Raw genomic sequence first — 8,054 nt, forward strand, 5'->3', positions numbered from 1 at the left:
AAGAAGTTTATTGAACTTACAGTTCAATGTGACTGAGGAGGCCTCACAATCATGGTGGAAGGTGAAAGGCGTGTCTCACATGGTGGCAGACAAGAGAAGAAAGCTTATGCAGAGAAATTCCCATTTTTAAAACCATCAGATCTCGCGAGACTCATTTACTATCACAAGAACAGTGCAGGAAAGACCCGCCCCCATACGTAATTGAATCACCTCCCACTGGGTTCCTCCCACGGCACACGAGAATTGTGGGAGTTACAATTCAAGATGAGATGTGGGTGAGGACACAGCCAAACCATGTCACTTTGCAACATCATGCATTGGTCTTTGGGAAAATATCAGCAGATCCTTGAAAGAGTAACACTTCTAGTATAAATTTCAAAACATTACATCCATTCATATCACCACTGTTCTCATCAGAAAAGCCTTTAAGTATTGTAAAGTTGCCAAGCTCATGGTGGCATATGCAAGTATCCCAAAATTCTAATTTTCACTTAAGAGCTCAAATTTTATCATTGGCTATAAATACTGTCATTTGTTTTCCTTGTAAAGTCAGACTCAGATTTCTCGTTTTTGACAAAATGCCTGCCAAATATACAAGTGTGAATAGCCACAGCGTGTCTACCAGTTGGCCTTTCAAACAAATATGGTGTTCCATGGAAAAGCAGATAGTTGAGCTCATAGCTCAAAGAATCACAAAAGTGCCTTTCCTCAGGAGCCTGCCTTTATTCATCTAAAATGTAAGTTACCACTTGTAAAACATGTTTTAATCACTGTGAGAAAATCAGGACAGATGGGTTGAGGCAAGACGATACTCACAAATTATATTGCCACTGTCTGGTAGGGAAAAATACACTGATCATTAGTACAGTTTAGTGCCCCTGTCTCAACTGGTCCTAAGGTACCAAAAATTGCATCCAATATCGGCAGTCCAAGTCCTTGCACACCTGCTCTCTCACAGCTTCTTTCTCAGTCTAGGCCAGCATCACCATGGTGGATCCTTTCCTGTGCACCTGGGAACTCTCAGACAGCAAGAATTTTGATGGTTCCATGAAGTTAATTGGTGTGAGTTTTGCTACCAGGCAGGTGGCTAGCATGACAAAGCCTACCACAATCATCAAGAAGAATGGGGACATTATCACCTTGAAAACACAGAGCACGTTCAAGAACAAAGAGGTCAGCTTTAAGCTGGGGATGGAGTTTGATGAGACAACAGCAGATGACAAACAGGTCAAGTCCATTGTGACACTGGATGGAGGCAAACTTGTTCACCTGCAGAAGTGGGCAAGAGAGGACACTTGTGCCAGAGCTAAGTGATGGGAAACTCATCCTGACACTCACCCAGGGCACTGAGGTTTACACTGGCACTTACGAAAAAGAGGTATCACCTGCCTGTGCTGTCACTGACTGCTCCTCTGCTACCCTTTGACTCAGCACCACATTGCCTCATTTATTTCCTCTGCGTTTTGTATAAATCCACCTTGTTGAAGAATTCTGAGGTCACGTGCCTCAGAAGAATTCAGATGCAGTTCCTGTTCCTGTCGTGTACGTGGTTTTGTTGTTGTTGTTGTTGTTGTTGTTTTAATGGCATTCAATGTGTGCTCTGACGTCAACAAAGCAGAGCCAAGGTCAAAACAAAAAAGAAAAATTGTCCAATATCAGTGCAAAGCCAACCTCATGAAATGGGCAAATCATGTCTTTAAATTATTACGAAAACAGCAAAAGCTCTTTTCAGGTCCAACTGAAAAGGTTTCAGGACCCCACTTTGAAAACTGCTGAGGCAGAACCTACCACAGTAATTTAAGGATTTAATGTAATCATAATTTAAGGATTTAGGGTTCTTAGTGTCCCTTAACTTCATTAGTGGCACCAGTGACTATTAACTCAAGGATAGAGTAATGTATTTAACGTCATCTGATTGTAGATTAATGCTTCTGTACCATTAAAATCACAGTAGTTTGCAATTGGCCACTGCAGATATTGTTAGGTACCAGAATAAAATAAAAACCTCATTACCAATTCTCTTTTATTCTTAAAGGCAAAAGTATTTTCTGGCCTTCTTCTTATAAATTACCCCTAATGGATGACTAGCAAGACAAGTTAGCTTTTCAGATTTCAGCAAGTTCTGCAGTGGTGATCAAAAAAAGAGAAGAGGCTTAAATGTCCCCAACACCACTTAATAAGGTCAGAAAGACCACAGCCCCAGCAGTCAGGACTCTTTTAAAGCCTTTTATCAAGTATGCCTGTGTGCTTGACTTAGACTAATTTAAAAGCAAGGGTGTCAGAAAGTGAATCAGCGAGGTACACAAAAAATATCAGAAAGCGATTCTAACTTGGTTTTTAGCTCTACAGCCTTTTTTCGTATATTGCAAATATACCCAGTACAATAAGTGTTTTTAGGTGTAGTGTATGGGGGAAAAAAGTGCAATCTACTGCTAAATGTTTTATTGCATAGGAACAAAAGAGCTTGAGTGTTTTCATTATACAGACAAACTTCTGACAAATAAATATATATAGGCTAAGATGTTGATATGGTAGGTTGTGAAAGGGGCCAAGATCTCTTCAGGGTAAAGGAGTTCATTGGGCTTGGTGCTTATTCATTCCAGTTTGCATCTTCCTGCACCTTGTTAAAGCTATAGAAAAGCAACATTGCATCATAAAAGAGTGAGCTCCTTTTAAAAAATTAATGCACTTCCTTTTTTAAAACAGTTTATGATTTAAGCAGATAGCTTAGAGAGTTTACACATACCCCCCGCCCCGCACATACCCATGCAGTTTCTCCTATAATTAACATCTTGCACTAATGTGGTACCTTTGTTACGATTAATGATTCAATGTTGATATATTAACTAAAGTTCATGGTTTACATTAAGATTTACTCCTTATGTCATACAGTTCCATGGGTCTTGATAGATGCAGAATGTCATGTGTCTACTCCTATAATATTGTATAAAACAGTTTCACCACTCTCAAAATCCCCTGTGTTTCACCTGCATTCATCCTTCTTCCCCCCACCCTCCCAACCCTTGGCAACCACTAATCTTTTTACTGTCTCTTTAGCCTCTTGATGTGATGGATTACATTAACTGTATTTCAAATGCTAAACCAACCTCACATGCCTGGAATAAATTTCACTTGGTTGTGGCATATACTAATTTTTATATATTGTTGGATTCAATGCTAATATTTTGTTGAGGATTTTTTATCTATTATCTATTTTCATGAGAGATATTGATCTATAGTTTCTTTTCTCGTTGTGTCTTTATGTGGTTTGGTATTAGGGTGATTCTGCACTCAAGAATAAGTCAGAAAGTGCTCCATTTGCTTCTATTATCTACAAGAGATTATAGAAAATTGCTATTCTTTGTTAAATGTTTGGTAGATGTACCAGGACGACAATCTAGGGTTGGTGCTTTCTTTTTTTTGGAAGGTTATTAATTATTGACTTAATTTCTGTAGTAGATACTGCCTATTCACAATATCTATTTCCCTTTGTGTGAGTTTCCCATACATTTCCCCTTGTACTGTGTGTCTTTCAAGAAATTGGTCCATTGTATTTAAGTGTCAAATTTGGGGAGGGGCATAGAATTAATTATCATATTCCTTTGTCACCATTTGAATGTCCATGGGATAGGTAGTAATGACACTTTTTTCATTTTTGATATAGGGACTTTGTATCTTCTCTCTTTTTCTTCACTTGTCTGACTAGAAATTTTATCAACTTTATTAATTCTTTCAAGAAACCACACAATTTCCTTGTGACAAATGTACCAAACCAACAAAAGATGTTGATCATAGTGCAAACTAGGTAAGGATATATGGGAAACTCTGTACTAACAAGCTTTCTGTAAATCTAAAACTATTCTAAAGTAAAAGGATTGTTTAAATAAATAAAAATAGATATAAGCAAAATTCATATATGTGGTGTATACAGTTCATAAGACACATGTGAAATATATCGACATTGACAAGAAAGTTTGAAATTGAGGTATACTTATACTTCAGGAAAAGGCATGGGTAGAAATACAAATATCAGTAGCATAAACAAGATATTGATAAAACATACATCAAACCAAATAATATACCTTATTTTCATAGTCCAGTGAGATACTTATTAATTTTCTGACCACAACACAATAAAACTAGAAACTGACAACAAAATAAAATGTAAAAAGTATCTTCCTGGAAATAAAAATTTGATCTATAAATTATTCTTTCATCAAAAAGAAAGTAAAACTTGAATTATACATTCTTTAAGAATTAATGGCCGAGCGCGGTGGCTCAAGCCTGTAATCCCAGCACTTTGGGAGGCCGAGGCAGGCGGATCACGAAGTCAGGGGATCCAGACCATCCTGGCTAACCTGGTGAAACCCTGTCTCTACTAAAAAATACAAAACCTGGCCGGGCGAGGTGGCGGGCACCTGTAGTCCCAGCTACTTGGGAGGCTGGAGCAGGAGAATGGCATAAACCTGGGAGGCAGAGCTTGCAGTGAGCTGAGATCTGGCCACTGCACTCCAGCCTGGGCAACAGAGAGAGACTCCGTCTCAAAAAAAAAAAAAAAAAGAATTAATGGCAGTAAGAATGCTCCACAGAAAACTAAAAAAATTAGCCAATGTCACTTTCAATAGAAAATCCATTACTTTTAACATTGTTATTAAATAAGAAAAATTTCAATTAAATCAAAAAAGCATTCAACTTAAGAAACTAAAAAAAATTAAAAAGGAGTAAAAATAATCAGAAATAAATTATTTAGAAAAAAATAACAGCGATTTTGGGGGGCGGAGCAAGATGGCCGAATAGGAACAGCTTCAGTCTCCATCTCCCAGCGAGTGACACAGAAGACCGGTGATTTCTGCATTTTCAACTGAGGTACTGGGGTCATCTCACTCGGGAGTGCCAGACAATCGGTGCTGGTCAGCTGCTGCAGCCCGACCAGCGAGAGCTGAAGCAGGGCGAGGCATCGCCTCACCTGGGAAGCGTGAGGGGGAAGGGAGTCCCTTTTCCTAGCCAGGGGAACTGAGACACACAACACCTGGAAAATCGGGTAACTCCCACCCCAATACTGCGCTGTAACACCGGCACACCGGAGATTATATCCCACACCTGGCCGGGAGGGTCCCACGCCCACGGAGCCTCCCTCCTTGCTAACACAGCAGTCTGCAGCAATCTAACCGCAAAGGCAGCAGTGAGGCTGGGGGAGGGGCGCCCCCCATCGCTGAGGCTTAAGTAGGTAAATAAAGCCGCTGGGAAGCTCGAGCTGGGTGGAGCTCACAGCAGCTCAAGGAAACCTGCCTGTCTCTGTAGACTCCGCCTCTGGGGACAGGGCTCAGCTAAAGCAGCAGAGGCCTGTCCAGACGCGAACGACTCTGTCTGACAGCTTTGAAGAGAGCAGTGGATCTCCCAACAGGGAGGTTGAGATCTGAGAAGGGGCAGTCTGCCTGCTCAAGTGGGTCACTGACCCCTGAGTAGCCTAACTGGGAGACATCCCCCACTAGGGGCAGTCTGACACCCCACACCTCACAGGGTGGAGTACACCCCTGAGAGGAAGCTTCCAAAGCAAGAATCAGACAGGTGCACTCGCTGTTCAGCAATATTCTATCTTCTGCAACCTCTGCTGCTGATACCCAGGCAAACAGGGTCTGGAGTGGACCTCAAACTATCAAACAGGAAGGACACCTATATCAAAACCCCATCAGTACGTCACCATCATCAAAGACCAGAGACAGATAAAACCACAAAGATGGGGAAAAAGCAGGGCAGAAAAGCTGGAAATTCAAAAAATAAGAGCGCATCTCCTCCTGCAAAGGAGCACAGCCCATCGCCAGCAATGGATCAAAGCTGGTCAGAGAATGATTTTGATGAGATGAGAGAAGAAGGCTTCAGTCCATCAAACCTCTCAGAGCTAAAGGAGGAATTACGTACCCAGCGCAAAGAAACTAAAAATCTTGAAAAAAGAGTGGAAGAATTGACAGCTAGACTAATTAATGCAGAGAAGGTCATAAACGAAATGACAGAGATGAAAACCATGACACGAGAAATACGTGACAAATCCACAAGCTTCAGTAACCGACTCGATCAACTGGAAGAAAGAGTATCAGCGATGGAGGATCAAATGAATGAAATGAAGCGAGAAGAGAAACCAAAAGAAAAAAGAAGAAAAAGAAATGAACAAAGCCTGCAAGAAGTACGGGATTATGTAAAAAGACCAAATCTACGTCTGATTGGGGTGCCTGAAAGTGAGGGGGAAAATGGAACCAAATTGGAAAACACTCTACAGGATATCATCCAGGAGAACTTCCCTAACCTAGCAGGGCAGGCCAATATTCAAATTCAGGAAATACAGAGAACGCCACAAAGATACTCCTCCAGAAGAGCAACTCCAAGACACATAATTGCCAGATTCACCAAAGTTGAAATGAAGGAAAAAATCTTAAGGGCAGCCAGAGAGAAAGGTCGGGTTACCCACAAAGGGAAGCCCATCAGACTGACAGCAGATCTCTCGGCAGAAACTCTACAAGCCAGAAGAGAGTGGGGGCCAATATTCAACGTTCTTAAAGAAAAGAATTTTAAACCCAGAATTTCATATCCAGCCAAACTAAGTTTCATAAGTGAAGGAGAAATAAAATTCTTTACAGATAAGCAAATGCTTAGAGATTTTGTCACCACCAGGCCTGCCTTACAAGAGACCCTGAAGGAAGCCCTAAACATGGAAAGGAACAACCGGTACCAGCCATTGCAAAAACATGCCAAAATGTAAAGACCATCGAGCCTAGGAAGAAACTGCATCAACTAATGAGCAAAATAACCAGTTCATATCATAATGGCAGGATCAAGTTCACACATAACAATATTAACCTTAAATGTAAATGGACTAAATGCTCCAATTAAAAGACACAGACTGGCAAACTGGATAAAGAGTCAAGACCCATCAGTCTGTTGTCTTCAGGAGACCCATCTCACATGCAGAGACATACATAGGCTCAAAATAAAGGGATGGAGGAAGATCTACCAAGCAAATGGAGAACAAAAAAAAGCAGGGGTTGCAATCCTAGTCTCTGATAAAACAGACTTTAAACCATCAAAGATCAAAAGAGACAAAGAAGGCCATTACATAATGGTAAAGGGATCAATTCAACAGGAAGAGCTAACTATTCTAAATATATATGCACCCAATACAGGAGCACCCAGATTCATAAAGCAAGTCCTTAGAGACTTACAAAGAGACTTAGACTCCCATACAATAATAATGGGAGACTTCAACACTCCACTGTCAACATTAGACAGATCAACGAGACAGAAAGTTAACAAGGATATCCAGGAATTGAACTCATCTCTGCACCAAGCGGGCCTATAGACATCTATAGAACTCTCCACCCCAAATCAACAGAATATACATTCTTCTCAGCACCACATCACACTTATTCCAAAATTGACCACATAATTGGAAGTAAAGCACTCCTCAGCAAATGTAAAAGAACAGAAATTACAACAAACTGTCTCTCTGACCACAGTGCAATCAAACTAGAACTCAGGACTAAGAAACTCAATCAAAACCGCTCAACTACATGGAAACTGAACAACCTGCTCCTGAATGACTACTGGGTACATAACGAAATGAAAGCAGAAATAAAGATGTTCTTTGAATCCAATGAGAACAAAGATACAACATACCAGAATCTCTGGGACACATTTAAAGCAGTGTGTAGAGGGAAATTTATAGCACTAAGTGCCCACAAGAGAAAGCAGGAAAGATCTAAAATTGACACTCTAACATCACAATTACAAGAACTAGAGAGGCAAGAGCAAACACATTCAAAACCTAGCAGAAGGCAAGAAATAACTAAGATCAGAGCAGAACTGAAGGAGATAGAGACACAAAAAACCCTCCAAAAAATCAATGAATCCAGGAGCTGGTTTTTTGAAAAGATCAACAAAATTGACAGACCGCTAGCAAGGCTAATAAAGAAGAAAAGAGAGAGGAATCAAATAGACGCAATAAAAAATGATAAAGGGGATATCACCACCGACCCCACAGAAATACAAACTACCATCAGAGA

General features: G+C 40.5%; 1 pseudogene; it reads left to right on the plus strand.

Moving 5' to 3' along the window:
- Window positions 1-987: 987 nt before the first annotated feature.
- On the plus strand, window positions 988-1,426 carry LOC111540436 (annotated as a pseudogene).
- Window positions 1,427-8,054: the final 6,628 nt, after the last annotated feature.

Source organism: Piliocolobus tephrosceles, chromosome X (genome assembly GCF_002776525.5).
Source record: "Piliocolobus tephrosceles isolate RC106 chromosome X, ASM277652v3, whole genome shotgun sequence".
Lineage (NCBI taxonomy): Eukaryota > Metazoa > Chordata > Mammalia > Primates > Cercopithecidae > Piliocolobus > Piliocolobus tephrosceles.